The 18,958-nt window shown below is 42.5% G+C and overlaps 1 protein-coding gene across 3 annotated transcripts in view; it reads right to left on the bottom strand.

Moving 5' to 3' along the window:
* TRIM2 (tripartite motif containing 2) overlaps positions 1–18,958 on the bottom strand; it is a 144,325-nt gene that overhangs the window by 107,962 nt on the left and 17,405 nt on the right. Inside the window, exon 1 of one of the 3 annotated variants that reach the window (XM_019534489.1) lies at positions 6,223–6,360. The exons of the other annotated variants lie outside the window; for them this stretch is intronic. The gene's annotated coding sequence lies outside the window, so the exon portion shown is untranslated. Of the gene's footprint in view, positions 1–6,222; positions 6,361–18,958 lie in introns of those variants that run through there. 3 annotated transcript variants of the gene reach the window in all.

The following is an 18,958-nucleotide window of genomic DNA, read 5'->3' as shown; positions in this document are numbered from 1 at the left end:
AGCGCTTGTGAAATCTGTAAAACATTCTGAAAAACAAGATACGAGTATATATTCCAATCTATTTTTGTAACTTTAAAAACAAGTTGAAAAGATACCAGAGAAATATTAATCTGAAACATAATGCTAAATGAAAAGTGGAAGAACTGGAACAACATATGGCAGAAGATACTTATCTTTCAGCTCTTTTTCAATCCAGAAGTAGCCAGGACTCTTGTTACCTTTAATAAGAGTTTGGCCTAAGGCCCACAGAATTTAAGCTCAGGACATTATCCAAACATACTTTAATATTTGACTAATCCTTAGAGCACTTGTAGTTAGGTTCTAGGGGTCCCAGAGGAGAAGGGAGCCCTAGACCTATTTGATTTCATGGAGCAAATTGTAGCATGAGGCTTAAAACTTAATGTGAGTTATACTTATCAAATACCCACAAAAGGACATAATAGCGGCAAGGAAGAAAAACCTGAGGGCAGTCCCAGTAATTCTTTCAGACATTCATAACCAGAACAGAACATGGAGATCCATCTGCCCGCTAAGGACATTTTATCCTACCAAATTAAATTGCTTCTTTCTCTTGACCTTTGACCCAGCTACACAAGCAAAGTAGAAGGACACGAAAGCTCCATCACAGATGCCAGGGCAAAGGCATCCATAGTATTTCCTGCCTAGTTTAAAATCACCCATGCTGGAAAAAACTTTGCTTTCTGAGATTGGCAGGGTTGCTTGCTTTAGAAATTCAGTCAGGAGAATCTGAATGGCCTGGGTGAAAATGGAATTTTAATACAGTTCTGTGGTATTAATTTAAAAAAGAGGTTGGCTTAGTGTGTGATGAGCTTAGCACTCTATGAACCATCAGAGATTTGTATTAATGGAACCTAGTTCTGAAAGGCACTGATTTCCACAAGAGCTGAGTATACTAAGGGACCAATTCAGGATCCCAGTCCCTATACACAGATCTAGGGGTATAAAGAGGCCTGAAAGAACCCCAGTATAGGATCAAAGTACAGTCAGTATAGACACCTGGATGCTTCTGCTTCCTTTTTGCCTAGGAATCTCTGGCATGCCAGGGAAGACCCCAGGACAGGAAGCAAATAAGTCATAGCAATCAGGCCTACAAGCATGGAATTTCCATCAATTAAAGCAGCTCAAGACCATTCTACCTTATGCCATAAACCATTTCAGCTCCTGAGTGGCCAAGAATTTAGGCAACAAATTTTTCTTTCTCTCTTTTGGCCACACTCTTGACTATACCTCCCAGGAGAGGTAGCTCATGGGACAACACCCATAATAAATAATGACTTAAGTTCCCCCACCTTTTTTTTTATTATGTGGTTGGTGAAATTGCCCTACGAAATAACAGCCTTACAATCTTTATTTCTGAGCATGGTGTTTACCACCATGAGTAATTGCCCAGAAATAACATAAACAAAATAAAAGAAGAGCCACTAGCTTTTACTGTTTCTTGAGATATACATACAACAGAAAAGAGCATGTGCTTAGAATGCCCATTACCCGTGGAAATTTCCTTTTCTGATGTTACTATAACTTCTGTGCTGTTTCCCTTTTGGAACAGGAAAATGGATCCCAAAAAGAAATTTGACTTAAACCATACCAAGGCCTTAAAAACTTTTGCAGAGACTTTGGGTGTAAATGGCCATTTGATATGCAAGGTCCAAGGCAAAACTAAATTCTAGCCTTATGTCCTGAATGCTGTCTCTAGACACTGTTTACACTTTCCCCCCAAAAGGGTTGCTGTACAGAGAGACAGAATTTGAATTTCATAGGCACATATAACTTCTTTGCAACTACCCCTCTGTGAAAGGAAGGCAATATCTAATCCATCAACAAAAATATTAAAGATAAGGACAGGATGGCCTGTAGCAGAAGGTCACATCTGGGTTCTTTGTCACTTACTTCTCTTTACACCTTACCCAGTGCTCTCAGTGGCTAAGTACAGACAGTCAAAAAAACCAGAGGCTGAATTGATTCAATCTTCCCAGGTTAGTCTAAACTGCATAGATTGAACTGATAAGCAAGCAAACAGACATTCCCTTTTTTCTAGAAATGCAACCACATGCCTTGGAGCACTAGAGTGTGCCACCCTGCTTGACTACAGCAGACAGCTTGGGCCAAAGCTAGGCTCCCACCCTGCAAGCGGGGCTTGTGGGGGATGTGCGAAGCATCCTGGGATGCTGGAGGACTGAGTTAACTTGAATCTAAAGGGGATCTGGGGCAGAAGTTGAATAAACCGATTAAACTTAAATCATTTAAATCTGATACTACATTCTTCCAGGTTTATCTTAAACCGGTTTCAGCCATTTTGAAAGTGATTTATATGGACTGAAGTAGGGTGGCCATATGTTGTGTTACAGATTTGATCTGATATCCGATCATTTGTACCTGTTTATCTGTAATGTCTGTCCCTAGCCAGTGAGGGATATTCTGAAGCGGGTCCCACTCACCTGCTCCCACTCACATGTCAAACCTGTTCTTTCTTGAAGTAGCCTTTTAGAGTATATCTACACTACAGTCAATCAGAGCTAGCTTTAAGCTAAATAGCTTGTTTTCTCCTAGCAGCATGGCCACAATAGCAGAGAACTGAGCGTAGATTAAAAGTCCAAGTATTATGCAGCTTTTGTCCACGTAGCAGTGACTGTGGTATAGACGTACCCTTATTTCTACTGCAAGTAGCCCAACAGAAAAAACTCTCACGGGAAAGTTGGTTACATCCCTGTCACCGTTTTGTTTTGTTTTTGGGTTTTGGGGGCGTTTCTTTGTGGGGGGTGGGGTGGGAATGGGGTAGGCACTCACGGGTATCCTATATTATTTGTTAGGCTAGTTTTCCAGCTACCTTCAGTTATTTCAGTCAGGACCCTTTGATACCAAAGCAGGTCTCCTATTTCATTCTCAACCCAACTCTAATTTTAAGCTGAACTGCATGTCATTTTAAAAAACATGAATGATCACTGCTTGTACCTGTATCTGATAAAGCCACAAAGCAATAAGCACCCACAAAACAATAAGCACCCTTAAATCCTATACTTTCACTCGGGATTGAGAATGCACAGTATCTCATAGGTTCTCAATTTAAATCAGAACACAATGAAAATTAAAATTAAAATTGCCTCCTATTCTTTACAAAGATATAATTTCTCAGAGCTCTCCAAATGGCTGCTAAGGCTAAGAGTTGGTCTAACATACGTTTCATTAAGAGCAAGTCCAAGGAAGTATATTAAATCAGATTGAGCTTTCCAGATAATCTATTTGGCAACGGGAAGTAGATTTGGAAAGCAGCAATGAGAGATCAGGATTACAGTTAACCTCAAATTAATACTCTCCATTAATTGCTGATTGCTTAATTTAATTATTACACATTAAAGAAAGTACAAGTGTACCTACAGGCTGAAGGACACAAGGAACAGAAATGCTGCTGATGATAAAGCAGAACACAGCCCAGGTACGGCACATGAGCCAAACAAAGATATGATCTTGTGGCAAATATATAGCTTTGGGAAGCAGGACATCCTGATTTTGGTTTCAGCTCCCTGGCTGACTCCATTCCCCCATTTTGTAGAATGGGGATAACAATTATCTGCCTTGCAGGCTCTTTTAAGGTTCACTTCATTAATAAATGTAAAGCATCGTCTTCACAGAGCGGCTATCACCCCAGGATCTCCAGGTATTATTACTAGAGGACAAGGGGTACACTCTAGTCAGCTACTTTCATAGAGACCTTGGTGCAGTTCCTGGATTCATCTATCACTACGAACAAATCCAGAAAATTCTCTCTTGCTAAGATAAGCCAATATTAATTATTTTTGCCTTACTGAGCCAGTCATATTCTGCACAGCTCCAGACAGGCCTTGTAGTCCTGTCTTCTGCTGGATGCAATGCAATTGGTTTACTGATTATTTTTAACACTGTCATTTCAAAACGCATCTAAAATGTCTAGGTGCATTTTTGGTGTCACAATATAGATACTGAAATCCAACGCGTCTTCCATTGTTTCTCCTGTTAATTGGGAAAGGGGTCTGGGTGCCAGGTTTCCCACACAAGAAACAAATTAATTTCCATTTTTGCATCAATCCTGCAACATCTCTGCATTACTTAGACACAGTCACTGAAAACCTATGATATATCACAGCTGGTCCAGCATAGAAGTATCCTAATTCAGTAATCAGCATTGGTCTGTATACTTTACAATGTGAGTATAGTATACCTTACTATACTATCTGATGTGTACTGTGTACTTCTAAAATAGACCAAGTTCATATATTCCTTAGCATTTAAAAAATAAAGGCTTATTTCATAGGCGCCAAGTCACATACATCTAAAATGAACTACATGAAATGCTTGATGGCATTTTTTATTTTAAACCTGGGTTTATATTTGCTTCACTGTATGGTATTTTAGAGACTATTTCACACAGATGACCCTCTGAAATGCAAGGCTCCTTGACCTGAGTCATGATAAATGTTTATGGATGAGCATGAGAGGGATGAGGTAATAATCATCAGGCCTGATGCTCAGGTTGGCTCAAACTGTGCACAACTGAGAACCCAGGAAGTAGGGTGAAGGTGGCTGCTACCTCACCACCTGGGCAATCTTCTGCACTGTTACAATCCTAGGTATGTGATCTTTTTTGGTTGCCCATAACAGTCTTGAGAACTGGCTCACATAATTACCTAGGAACTTGCTTTTGTGTTTTGGTTTGTGACTCAAAGTTAATGATGATTTGAATTAAATGTTAAAAATAAAAGAATTCTCATCTTAGACTTAATCAAAAAAGGGTTAGTTCTGGGTCTGGTGAACAGATCAATTTACAATAAGGGCCTTCTTTCCCATATATCTTTTTCCCAAAACCTGAACTGGACTCTTTCCCTCTGTTGTTGTTGTTGTAAATCTCTGCCTTTCCAGTGGTACCTGAATTACATATGTGCAGACAGCAGCAAGAAAGGCTGTTCTGGCAGCATAATTATTTCATTATGCTGCCAGGGTACTTTTCTAACCAGACCAAAGGAAAGCAGCAGAAAAGATACTGGGAATCTGCTCTCTCCAGACTTCCAGCCCAGTTTTGCTTTTTTCAGTGATTTGTGAAGTTTTGCTAAGTAGCCAAACCCTTGGATGTTTCTTTTAGCTGAAACAACCCTTCTGACATGAGCTCATCACTACAAAAGTCTGCTTGCACTATCTAATGGGATTTTGCAATCAATGACAGACAACAACACATATTGAGTACCAGAATGGGAGCCAGTCTAAATTCTGGTACTTGCTTCTTCAATGACTATTTGCACGGCCTGGACAAGTCACTTAAGCCCTTGTGTCTCTGTTTTCCCCATTTGTAAAATGTGGATTTACAGATAGGCTTAAATTATACAGCTAATTATGGATGAAGGCTCTGGGGAGATGGGCAGGGGACTAGTTCAGAGATTCTGGTCTGTGACCACTTCTCCTTGAAATAATATTGACTTTGCCTTGCAGGGTGGGAGGGATAAATAGTAATTCATTCATCTTTTCAAAGCATGTTAAAAATGAAATGCACCACTTAAATATACTATGTTAAGAATCAGAAAGGACCTGCCTGGGATGCAAAAAGCTAAGCCCATTCAAACCCTGAGATCTCCTACTTCATAGAGAACTGCTTAACAGTATTCTTACAGTGGACTGTAAAGCATACTAAAATTGCTGAACATGGACTTTTTTTCCCTTACTACTAGACGTATATCTTACAATACAACTGCACCTTCAAGCACTTTTATGGAGCATTAAGTTTATAAGTCATATCCTCCTCTCTCATGCTTTTCCAAACAGCATGACCAGAAAATGCTGCCACAGTCTGTCCTTTGAAATACAACCAGATGCTAAATTATTTAAATGTGTCCAATAGAGAAGAATTAAATGCTGATGATAACCTAAAGTCCCTATAGTTTTAAGGTGGGAAGGGGAGGGAGGGGGCAGGGGAACAAGTTTAAACACCTTGCTTCCCTTTAACTTTGTCTCTTTCTCCCCAAGAAGAGAAGATCTCATTCTCACTGGAGATTAAAATAACCCGGTCTTTGTAGTTGTGACACTGAATACAGAGTAGCTGTCCTTTTACTGCAAACAGAAGGACACATTTTATTCTAGCAAAGATTGGAATTGGAATTTCTTACCAGTTCTGCTGAATGGTTATCCTTAACCTCCTCATTATAAAAACTGTTACCGCACAGTCAGAAGCCTACTTACTAGTGTTCCATAACGTCCATTCAGGAGTATCAGAGACTGAAATTCAGTCTTGCTGACCAGGAGATTCAGCTCCCTGCAGCATTCAGACAATTGGTCCCATTATGGCCATCAGGCGGCTGAGTTAAAGGGTGGCCTTGCAAAAACATAAACAGCTTGTCAGCATAAGCCAAAGAGGCGGGACTGCAGTATCAGGGGACAATGTGAGCCAATGATTAGCCTCTTTAAGATCTGTTTGTTTAAGATATTGTGTTTCATTCTCAAGAAGGGGAGAGTGGGGGAGTGAGAGGAGCTGACTAGGAAGAACTAGTGTTGTATGGTTTAAAGCTAAACAGAAAAAGGCTTAGGGCAGAAGAGAAAGAAAACCAGTGTCACTCCTGGAAAAGCACATATTTTCTGTGCTTCCATATAATCATTTCTAGAAAACCAACAGGCATCTGCCTTACAGTTAGCTTTGCCCTGCTTTTAGTTCAATTAACCACCCCCCACCCCCCCGGGAACAGAGCTGTGGCCCTTGTCTATTTGGAAAGAAAAAACTGTTTCTCTTTCACAATTTCCTACTGATTTTTTTCTTTAAGAAGAAAAAAACAATGACATCTGCTGTGCTTGTCAGAGTCTCCCCAGCTCATTTCTTTTTCTCCTCTCTTTTAACACACTGTTCATCCCTGTCACCTCCTTTTCCTGATGTGGGAGTTTCTCATTTGCTGTGTTTCTTTAACACATTGCCGTGACCTCTTGGATCTGGCCTGGCCTGTAACCTCTTCCTCAGCCTTAATCAAACTGCTTCCCCTTTCTGTCTTCTTACACCCTTGCTGCTATGGTCCTGTTCCCCCACAAAATGCCGGTATATTTGCATTTCCTCACCCTTAGAAAATCCAGCCAAGTAGGGTGGCCATATGTTCTGTTTTAGGTAGGATAATCCCACTTTTTAGAGGCTGGTCCCAGACAACTGTTGGGAAGTATAATGGGAATCCCAGAAATGCAGGGACTCTGGGCACAGTCTGGCTGGGAGTCAGAGCACCTTTCAGGCAGGCATTGCTGTCTGCCTGGCGCACAGCTGGGGCACAGTATCCTGGATTCCCAGATGAAGTCCTGGATTTCCATATGGTCAGCCTACATCCATGACTCCACCTATTTTCCTATTTCCGTTGTTCCCTCTACCTCTAAAACACTTGAGTGTACAATTTGCAACGACTGGCTCTATTTTTCCCTCTTGAATCCCATCTGGCCTGGCTTCTACTCTCTGCCTGACACCAAAACTGGTCTCTCTAATGATGACTTCTTCCTTACTGTATCTCAAACTCTTAGCTCCCTGGAATACTTTGCCACTTTTAACACAGCTTCCCTTCCGAAAGACACTGTCATTCATTAGCTTTCACTGGTTTTCCTCTGACCTTGCTGATTAATTGCTCCTTGAAAATCTTTAGAAGATCTGCTTCTTCCTTTCTCACTCTTCAAGGGCCTCCCATAGGGTGGTGTTCTTGTTACCTCTTATTCCCCATTATGTCATCTGTCTGGGTGTTATCATCACCTGCTTGATCCAGCACTATGACATTGTCTCATTGTTTTGCCTTTCTGCTCTTCACCTTTTCCCCTTCCTCCAAACCCACCCTTCAACTGCAGACTTCTCCTCATATGCCTTGTTCACCTTAATTTAACTTACCACAATCTGACTTCTTCAATTTACTTTCAAGCACCTCTCCAGGGGGAGATTAAAGGTCCTAATCATATTATAGCATAAGGTCCTCCATGGTTCCAACCCCATGATTCCCTCCATGTGAGGGAGGGGCAGTGGCATACAGTCCTTTTCTTCCTAACCTGTGACCTTGCCAATTTCTGGCGGTGATAAGTGTGATAGTAGGATTCTTCTCCCTCCTTTTGAGTGGCCCAGCCAGGAACAGACACTGTTGTCTTCCACAGCTAGTATGTAGTTGCTTCAATGGGGGAGCTATGCCCCAGGACAGTGAATATTAGTCAATACCCCATTAAAATAGACAGGCAATTCACAAATCTCAACATGGATGTTTCATACTATCCACAAGATCAGGAATACACCGCTGCAGTAGTTAAGCCTGGGTCATAGTTTCAAGTTTTATTTTTTACCATGAAGAGAGGAGGGTTTTTTGTTGGGTTTTTTTTTAATGAGAGCTGGGATTCTGGAGCAATGACATGACTCCATCCACTGGATCCTGGGATTTAGCCTATAATTCTTGTGCTTTAATCCAGTTCTGCCCTTTCTGTTACCCCTGTGCTGTCATTATTGGTGACCTTTCTACCTCGCCCTTCCACACATCTGTGACAAAATCCTGTAATGCCCTTCCCTACGATGTTTCAAAATCAGACTTTTCCTTTTTGCCCAGACAGCTAAAGCTCTTGTCTGCAGCCTCATCACCTTTAGTTCTGACTACTGGTGCCTAGCTTCCCTCCAGCCCCAACATTCAGATCACTCCTCTCCTGTCCTTAGATAACGCTCCCTGCTCTGTTCACTCCCCACCCCTCTCCCCTGCTGCCACCTCCTCCAACTCATATCAAAGTGAGCTATTTGTCCTACACAGCTCTGCCCTTCCCTATTCAACCCCTCTTAGTGTTTAGTGCATGTTAATTCCTTCACCAGCAATGCTAGTCTTGACCACTTGTCATCCCCTCTGCCAAACCTTTTGCACAGTCCCTTATGGGTGGAACTATGAAACACTCACTCATCTTTTTTCCTTCAAATCCCTTTGTATGATTCCCTTCTGCCACAATGCCTGCAAGAAACATATCACAGCTCAGACAAGGGGCACTAGAGGGAGATGCATGAGAAATAGCTGCAGAAGGTTGATATTTATGTAATTATAAATAAAAATAGCAGATATTTCAGTATGTACGAGAAGTATGTATTTCAGGGTCTCCCTGTCTCTGTCATCCACACATTATATGTCATTCATCTTATGCTGTTAGATTTTAGGAGCCCAGACTAGCATCACAGGTCCAAGATGAATAAACTGTGTACCTCAGTTTGGGCCAGGAATTGCTATGACAAACAGTTTGTAGATGTTTACAAAAAATGCTAGCTACTTCGTCTCCAATTCCCATGGCAGCTTCTTTAAGATGCTAATTCAGTGTAGTCACAAATAAAGAAACAAAGGAGAGAGCAAGAATGGGCTGATTTAGTGGACTGTGTTGAAAAGACACACTCTTCAGACAAAAGTCACCCTGGGTATAACTCCCTTGCCTCCACTCCAGTGGAGTTATGCCAAGAATGAACTTGGCTTTTTGTCCTGAAGGGCCTGTCTAACTTAGGAAAACGGTTATCAGAACTACCACTAACTGTGTAAGTTCAAATGTAGATTAGGTGCTGGTGATTTTACCACCTAATCCCCAGATGACCCCACGAGACATAGCACTCTTTAAACACAAGGTCCCAGAAACATAACATCTGGGGTCTGTGCCCTGTGCAATAGCAGTAGAGATAGTGGTAGGGGCTCGGCCAGCTATGGCAACTGGGCCAGCAATGGTGGCAGCTTCATTTTTTAGCACACCCCTAAACGGGTGCCTGGGGGTGGAGTTCCAGTTGCCCACCATTTGTTCTGTTACAGCAAGGCTCCCAACACTGTTGTAACACACCACAGCTACAACGTGTGCTTGGTCTAGTCACTAAAATCTAAACTAAGCTCTGATGTATACGTTTGTGTAATTAGGCTGCAAAATAGATGTTGCATGCATCCTTGGATAAACCATTTAATCCTGGGACAAAATGCAGTTGTACAGATGTCTATGTCCATTGTCCTGGGATAAGTCCTCAAAAAGTTTCCTACTAAAAGGTAGTAACAGTTTATCTCAGGATATTTCAAGGTACATCTGTAGTTTTCCTGGGACTGCATCATTGAATCAATGGCAGAAAATCTGCATTGCATTCAGCTGCTTACCTAACCCTAATTGGAAGAGGGATATGTGCACATGCCAATCCCAGGATATTTTTGTTCCAGCACACACACAGGCACAATTTATCCAGGGACAAATGCAGCACCTGTTCCTAGCCTTAGTCAGTGGCAAGTAGTTTGTACATTCAAAGGAAATTTTTTAAGGGTAAACAAACCTTGAGTTTTTCACTGAAAATATTTGGGCTTAGAAAGTAAAAATGGAAATATTTTTGTTTTCTACAAAAGCAAACAAATGGCATTTGGTAAAAATGACAAGAACTTCTCCCTCTCACCCATCCTACGCTTCTGGTTTAATGAAGCTTCACCTGCATTCTGCGTTCCCTTTCTTCAGGTCCTGCAGCATCTTTCTACTCTCTAATTCTGGTGGGAAAAGGGGCATTTTTTCCACCCTGTCTGTGTTAACCCTAACTTTCACCTTTTCCCATCTGCTTATTCTCCTCAAATCACAGCCCCACTTAAGTGACATTACTCCAATAAGGATGATACCAACACCTCTGGTTTAAGTTTCACTCATACTTCCCTAAATACAGCAGTTATGTATTGCCTATGCTAAAAGAGTGTGGTTTGCATTTTTTAGTATTTTATTGGCATGGTTTCAATTATAAAGTGGGTCACAACTTATTTTCAGCTAGTCGTTAAACTGGACAACTAAAGAACTATGATATTGAACCAATAAACTCAAAGTCTAGGTACAGACATTCAATAAATCAAAGAAGAAATCAATCTAAGTTACGTGGTTTTCTGTAAGTGGCGTAGTTTAGATCAGTGGCAAACAGAACACAGTATTCTTCCTTTGGTGGAGGGGCAAATCTTAGACCGGGTTCCAGCATTTTAAACCAGTCTGTGTGCTGAATTTCTGTTCTATTATGGCTATAGACCGTTTTCCAAACACTTATACCGGTAAAAATGTAATGTCTGTGTGTAGCCAAAAAGTCTAGGGGAGGAACTGATTTCTTTTTTTTCTTTTCCTTTGTAAAGGAAAGCTAAGCCAGATGGAAAAAAAATGCAAGGGAAAAGAGGTGACACAGATTTAGTGAGCTGACACATGGGGCCACAGTCAATAGAAAACTGGGCTTAGTCCTATGTCAGACACTGTGTATTTTGAACTTTGAACATTTCCTAATTAGAGAACATTGGAAAATATTTAATCTCTTCATGATACCTCACTTCTTACACCAAAGAACACCATGGATACATAGTGGGTATGCGCCTGAATCTTCTGAAGCCTCATATGAGAAAAAAAATGTTCCCACCATCTTTTTTATTGAGTGAAATAGTTTTTGTCATCAACTTCCCTTTGGCATCAAAGCACAGAAATGTGCAGGCCTTCAGTCACTACTCCCCCATCCTGCTCTTTAATGATCTCCTTCATTTGCTGTCAGTAATCACTTCAAACTTTTCCTTTCCATTCACAACTCTTACAAGACTGTCATTAAAGGCACTTCACAGATCAGTGTTTGGGCTGAAAAGAAATTCTCAGCCTGGACCTCCTACATGACAGCATTAATGAATGCTGCAACAGACCACTGAGAATAGCTTTCTAGTGTGCAGAAGGGATAGGGAATAATGGAGATTAATATGACTGCAGCCAACCATTATAAAAAAAGATGGGGCTCTCTTGATTTTACTGCTAAATACAGAGAAAGAAGCATTATTTATAATATTCAGGGTGGAAGGAAAAGGTGTTCTAACAATTGACATAGGTATCACATGAGCTCAGTTCTGCTGCGGACTTTCTTTGCAAATTTGGCCAGGTCACTTTATCTCTTTGTGATTTAGTCTCCTGATAACCCTTAACTGACTTCACAGCACTGTTGTGAGAATTCATTCACTCAGTCATTCATGTTGTTATATCCCACAGAAAGCATGGATTGTTATTAACATCACTGATCTGCAGCAGACAGCTTTTGAAGCAATTAAATGCAATGTCAAGCCTCCTAGGTAGAGCTTGGTTGAAACAAAAGTGTTTGTTCTTATGATGTAATGCTTCTGATTTGGCAGTTCCTTTAGTAGACTGAGTTGTCACATTGCATCCTGCTGGAAAACTGTGGCAGGTCACAAATGAGTACTGGGGAAGTGGCCAGACTTATTTCTTCCTCCTTCATTCAGCTAAATTCATATGGAATACAAGGACGGGGTTGTTTTTTTTCTTTTTTAATTGTTCCTCCAGAGTCCTAAGTGAATTGTTCCAGATATAATGCACGCATTCAGGGATCTGCACCTCAAATGGAAGTATGTTAGCAAGAACAATTAACAAAGGGACTGAAGCACCCTAAGCAACAGGATGCTGGGTTTTTGGTTGTAGCCATGTTGGCCTAAGGACATAGGCAGAGACTCCCTATGCCTGACAAAGGGTGACCGTGCCTGAAAGCTTGCTAAGAACTTTTTTCCAACTACTCAGTTGGTCTAATAAAAGATATTACATCTACCCAAAGAACCGCGTCTGCCTAAGCAACAGGATTAAATTTAGAGGGCCAGCAGAAAGGCCTCTTCACCCCCTTATGTCTAATTTATGCCTTAATTTAAGGACATTCATATGCCTTATGCCAAGCTTATGCTCAAGGATAATTCTTATTGCAATGGCCAAACTGTTCTTTGTATGTGCCTTTACTATGCCATTCAGGTGGACCGTTAATTTTGCCTTGCAGACTGTGGGCTTGAATTCTTCTCACTTCAAGACAATAGCTAAACATAGACTTGTTTCATTGGACAAGGATTGGGTTTTCTCTCTTTATTCTTTATATCTTCATTCTTGTAAATCCATGTGTTATAATTTAGGCTTACAAAAGCCACTGATTTGGATATTCAGTATTATTTTATTATTTTTGAACCTTGCTAACCTACAGCTGGCATCAACACACATTAAACCAACCCAGTATTTCATGAGACAGCCACAAGAACAAACGGGGGGAAAAATCACTGCAGTGGAAATCTTTATTATAAATCTATCAGCTCATGCCTCAGAAAAGTGAATTGAGTGTTGGAGTGGGAATTTAGGTACTTATTAATTGTTTATTATAATTATCATTTATTTGCAGTAGCACTTCAGAATTCCAGTCATAACCCCATCATGTTAGGTGCTGAATATACATGGAACAAAAAGATTGTCCCTGCACAAAAGAGCTTACAACCTAAGGGTAGAATTTCTCTCTACTACAATGGTTGTGGGGGGTCGAAATACCTGAACTAGTTTTAAATTAGTTATCTGTAGCAGTCTACTTGCAGTAGCATGGAAGACAAGAAACAGGCCTGTACTGTCACTAAATTGTTTCAGGTGCTCAAATGGGTAATTTAAACTTAGAACAAGTACCTCTACACTACAGTCAGTTTTGTGTGTATGTTGGTGAAAACAGTTTAAAAATACATAGTAGTAGTTGGTAGTTACATAGTAGTTGGTAGGGTCCTAAAGCTTAAATTCTATCACCAGGCTGGGGTGACTTCTCCACCCCTGACAAAACTCCCTTTTTTGGGTCTATTATTAAATCACCATCTGCAACTGGTTAGCATTAGTACTCATAAAAATATGCCTGAAGGGCAAAAGTTATGCCTTTGGAACACACCTTATACAAAGTATCAGGTATTTCTAAAATCATTTCCTAAAATGGACCCCAGCATGCAAAACGGTCTGCACAGATAGACACACCTACCACTCATATTACAGAAGCTGAACGCTCTTCCGTTGTAAGTGGCATCTTTGAGTACATACAAGCATTATTGTTCAAGAGGACAAATCACAGTTAATCCAGTTGAAACACAAGGTGTGATGCTTCAATCAAATTAAAAGTGGCCAGCAAGGAGCAAATTTCATCCTTGTGGTACAAGGATTAACTCACCTCTGCATGAAGTTCATCTGATTGAAGTAACACTTGTACAACTTCCATGCCATTGCAGCAGCTGCAGTGCCCTCCAGCACTCCAGCGTGCACTACCCCTGCCCCCCTCATCCTCTACCACCCATCCTCTACCCCTCTACTCTGGCTAGGGACAGAAGTTACACAAAAACTGGGTTAAGTGATCAGAAACTGATTTAAACCTGTAACAGAACAAAAATTCAGTGTGCATAAACTGCTTACAAAATGGCCAAAACTGGTTTAAGATAAACTTGGCTGAATGTAGTATCAGACTTAACTGATTTCGCTCAAACTGGTTTAAGGCACTTCTGTCCCAGATCCCTTCCTGGTTTAAGTTAATGCACAGTCCTCCAGCATCCCAGGATACTTTGCAGCCCTGGGGTGGGCTTTGCTGTCTGCTCCAGCAGAGCAGGGTTGGACCTGCCCCTCTAGTCCCCAGCCAGAGCAGTATTGCTGCTCCAGCTGGCTGAGAATGGGGTGGGGGGGTGGGAAACTGTGCTTGGGGACTGCAGCCCCTGCCAGGCTTTTCCCTGCTCAGGACGGGGAAGTATGGCCAGAACCCAGGCCGGTCCACTGAGGTGAAGTGGGGGGAGGGAAGGGAGATTAATCCCCCCCCTCTGCCCTTTCTCCCACTGGTATGGGACCCCAGCTGTGTCTGCCTGGGAGGGGCACAGCAGCTTGGGCAGTGGGGGAGCGGCCAGATACCAGCCCCTGGGGTCCCATGCCAGTGGGAGAGAAGGGAGAGGGGGGATTAAATTCACCCTCCTTCCTCTCCTTCACCTCAGGGGGCCAGCCCAGGTTGGCGTCTGGCCATGCCTCCACCACTCAAGTGGTGAGCGTTTTGGGGAAGCCTGGTAGGGGCTGCTGTGCCCCTGCCAGGCAGACCCTGGCTGAGGTCCTACGCCGGTGGAAGAGGGACGAGACAGGGGATTAAACTTCTCTCCCTCTCCCCTTCGCCTCAGGGTGCTGGCCCCTGGCTAGTGTCTAGCCACAACACTGCCCCTGCTGCTTGAGGGGCGAGTGGGGAAAAACCTGGCAGGGGTTTCTTCCCCCTCCTCCCTCCAGGTGCACCTGACTGGGGACCATGCAGGCTAGGGTGGGGATTTAAACCTCTCTCTAATCCTACTCAGTGGCCTCCTGGGGCCTGGCCATGCTCACCCACCAAACTCAAGCAAGGAGGGGGGAAAAACCTGGAGGTTTCTCCCAGTTTCCCTCCTGCTTTCCTGCCACTGCCGAAGGGAAAGGAGGGCTTGCTCCAGCTTCTGGCCTGAGCTACTGCAGGCAAGGGGTTGCATTTCTGGAATCAAAAGTGAATGTTTGTTCACTTGCTTTTCAGTTCAATCTATGCTGTTTAAACTAACCTGCAGAGATTGAATCGATTCAGGCTTGGGCTTTTTGAACATCTGTACTTAGCCTCTGTGACTTAGTCAAACACTACTGCTATGGCTGAGACACAGAGCAAACTCCTCCCCCATCAGCCTCAAGGCTAGAAAAGCCCATCCCCCTCTTCATAGCTCTGGGGCTGTGAAACCATCAGCCACTTCCCCACCCCTCCCATCCCACCCTTATTTGCTGGGGAATATATCTTACCAGCACCAGACCCCCAGTTCACCCTGATACCTGCTGTTTGTGCAGCCCCCTATCCCTTGCCTTCCCCCACCACTTTCCCCAGCTAGGACTTCAGAGATTCCCCCACTGCAGCATTTGATGTCCCCATGCTGGGACTATGGCTGCAGTGGTGGGAGTGCAGCCCCAGCAGCATCATGGCCAAGCCCCCTCCATCACAGCCAGATTCCCAACTCTGACAGCAGTAGGCAGTTGCCTGCAGCAAAATACCCCTCTGAAGCTGAGATTCTGGCCCGGTTTGGAAGACAGCAGACCCACCTAGGGCCTGCTGTCTGACGGCTGGATAGCCACAGGAAGGAGATGGGGGTTGGTGGGCATTGTCCCTTCGGATCACCAGTCAGTCAGCCCTCTAGGCAGACAGAGGAGCCTGGAAAACAAGCTGGGACATGTGGTTTGCCCCTCCCCCCGGCCCTGGCTGGGTGCTATCAGTGCTGCAGGCTGTCTGCAGAGCATACATACAACCCTTTGCATGCTTGTACCACTTTAAGCCACTTGAAACACAACCGTATGAAATTAAGGCCCCTGCTACACATTACATATATTGTACAATTAACAGGTTAATCACACAATAAATTTAGATCAGCCACACTTGCAAAGTGATACTGGCCACACATGCAAGGTAACTAGCACACACTTAACTGGTTAATCACACAGTAAATGTAGACCAGCCACAAAGTAATTATCACACAATGAAAATCCAGCTATAAAAAGAGCCAGTCAGCTATAAAGTTCATGCTCAAAAATGTGTAACAACTCTATAGCTGGTTTCTGTCCAGCTTTAACTTAAACTTGTAGTAGGGCCCTAAGCTGCTGAACTTCAATCAGTTGATTTGAATGCCGGTACAGACCCCTAGAAGTGTTGATCTAAAGAACAATATAAACTTTGCCAGCAATATCCATAAATGTTGCACGCCATATGGTGCTGCTTCTCTCTTTAGTTATCACTGTGAGAAAATGATCACACACTCCTGGTTACCTCAGACCATTTATAGAAAAATATTTTGAGGGAGCCCTTTATTCAGACATTACCATCATATAACTGGATAATTAGTTATATGAAGTTTATTTCTAACACATTTCTGATTTTGTTAGGTGCTAAGGTACCTCAAATGCCTTATAAAATGCCCAAATGAACACCACAGTTTACACTGTCTTATCTGGCACAAGACTGGCACCCTGTATCTGAGGATGCTCAGAAAACAGAAGGTTTTTGAACATGACAGATTAAGATCCTTTTTAAACAGCATAAGAACAAATGCCTTGATGTAACAAAGTACTTTAACACCTACTTACCTTTAAGCAAAGGAACAGTCCAATTCAATTCAGTGCTACTTTGATGAGACAGCTCTTGAGTTTAAAGTTTGCTTTGTGTTTATGTAATTGGTTGAAGTTGTGGTATTATCAACAGAGCACCCCAGCCCATAAGCTTCATAGTGTTCTGACTGTCATTTATCAAGGCAGAAAAGAGATGTTCTTGTTACCTAGTATACAGGCACATGAAAATAATAAAACCACTTTAAATGGAACTGCATGTGTGCAACAAAAGACAGAATCACTTACAGAAAAAGACAGAAAAAAAGACTGTAGATATTAGGTGCTGGTGTTATTTACTTTCTGAGTACCACCCTTATTTAGTGGGATAATGTGTGAGAACCTTGAAGTTATCTGGCTATTCTAAAGTCAAGGTCCTAATGAATATCCATCCCTTCTAGGGACAGGGCCATATTAGTATGTCAAGCAAACCACTGTTTTACAGCTTCTGAAACATCAGAATGAAATAAATAACATCAGACAAAAACAGCATAATGGGGATTCCAGAAAGTTAGGGCTCATTTATACTACAGCTGTAGTCAAGTAAGAGATACCAGTCAAAATGCAATTATTCCTTGACCCACTACAACAGGACTGTCTAACTCATTTGGCCCTGCAGAATAGATCTGGACAGTAGGGCTTCTCGTAAGCCAAAAGACCCACCTCCAGTGGCAGGGTGATCAGGCTTGCTGGTGGGGTGGCCAGAGCTGCTGTGTTAGCACAGCTGTAGAACCCAGGGTCATCCCCTTCCCCTTTTCCCCCGGTCAGCAGTTGTGACCAAAGGCCATAAATTTGGCACTGGGAAAGGAGATGCAGGGAAAATGGTGGCAGCATTCATCACCTTAGCTTCAACACAGCAGCTCCAATAGCTGTGCTGACAAGCCCTGTGGGCCACAGTTTATCCCACAATGGGCCACGTGTGGCCTGTGAGCTGCCAGTTGGATAATCCTACATGATAGTTTCACTAACAGTTGTGGTAACAACCTGGAAGATGGGAAGAAGTACACCCTCAGTAAGTCTGACACCAAGCTGGCAGGAGTAGTAGATACATTGGAGGGTAAGGCTAGGATTCAGAGAGACCTTGACAAATTGGAGGATTGGATCAAAAGAAATCTCATGAGGTTCAATAAGGACTATTGCTAAGTCCTGTACTTACAATGGTACAATCCCATGCACTGGTTACTGGTTGGGGAATGACTAACTAAGCAACAGTCCTGCAAAAAACGACCTGGGGTTACAGTGGACAATAAGCTGAAGATGAGCCAGCAGTATGCCCTTATTGCCAAAAGGGCTAATGGCATACTGGGCTGCATTAGTAGGAATGTTGCCAGCAGATCGAGTTGCAGCAAGGGAAGTTTAAGTGAAATATTAAGAAAAACTCTCTCACAAGGGGGTAGTAAAGCACTGGAACAAGTTATCCAGAGAAGTTGTGGAATCTCCATCCTTGGCTAGAAAAGCTTTGGCTGGGATGATATAGTTGAGGATGGTCCTATTTTGAGCAGGAGGTCAAACTAGATGACCTCCTGAGGTCTCTTCTAACCCTAATTTTCTATGATTCTATGGTGCACATGGGATATACCCATAACCAAATTAAAGATTTGGCATGTAGCATATACCAAGAGTTTTAACTCAGTCATGGGGATACAGAAAGGTCATTCTGCATCACCACTTTTAATCATTTGTATTAGGCTATAGCAACAATCTAGAAAATTTGGTGGTGAAAATTCTCTCAGACTATGTGGCATCTATTCATCAGCAAACGATAATGGATATTGCACCTGTTCTACTGACTGGTGGTACGTTTTCTTTTGTGGATGTAGAAACCGATGTTCAACTTGCAGATCCTGCCACAGTGGTCACAGGTGTACATGGTGTTAGGGGCTACTGTACTGACACATTTATGTTGTAATTTGGGCGAACATTTCTTATCATGATGTTGGACTCCTTGACTGAGAAGGGAGCACCACTTTGTCCTGTCTCCTACCAAGGCCTCCCTAAGGTTTGGGTCAATTCCAAAAGTCTCTGTATC

The sequence above is a fragment of the Crocodylus porosus genome, unplaced genomic scaffold (assembly GCF_001723895.1).
Source record: "Crocodylus porosus isolate Cpor-Errol unplaced genomic scaffold, CroPor_comp1, whole genome shotgun sequence".
Taxonomy (NCBI): Eukaryota; Metazoa; Chordata; order Crocodylia; family Crocodylidae; genus Crocodylus; species Crocodylus porosus.
The sequence above is the reverse complement of the archived record's forward strand: the minus strand, read 5'-3'. Positions and strand labels throughout refer to the sequence as shown.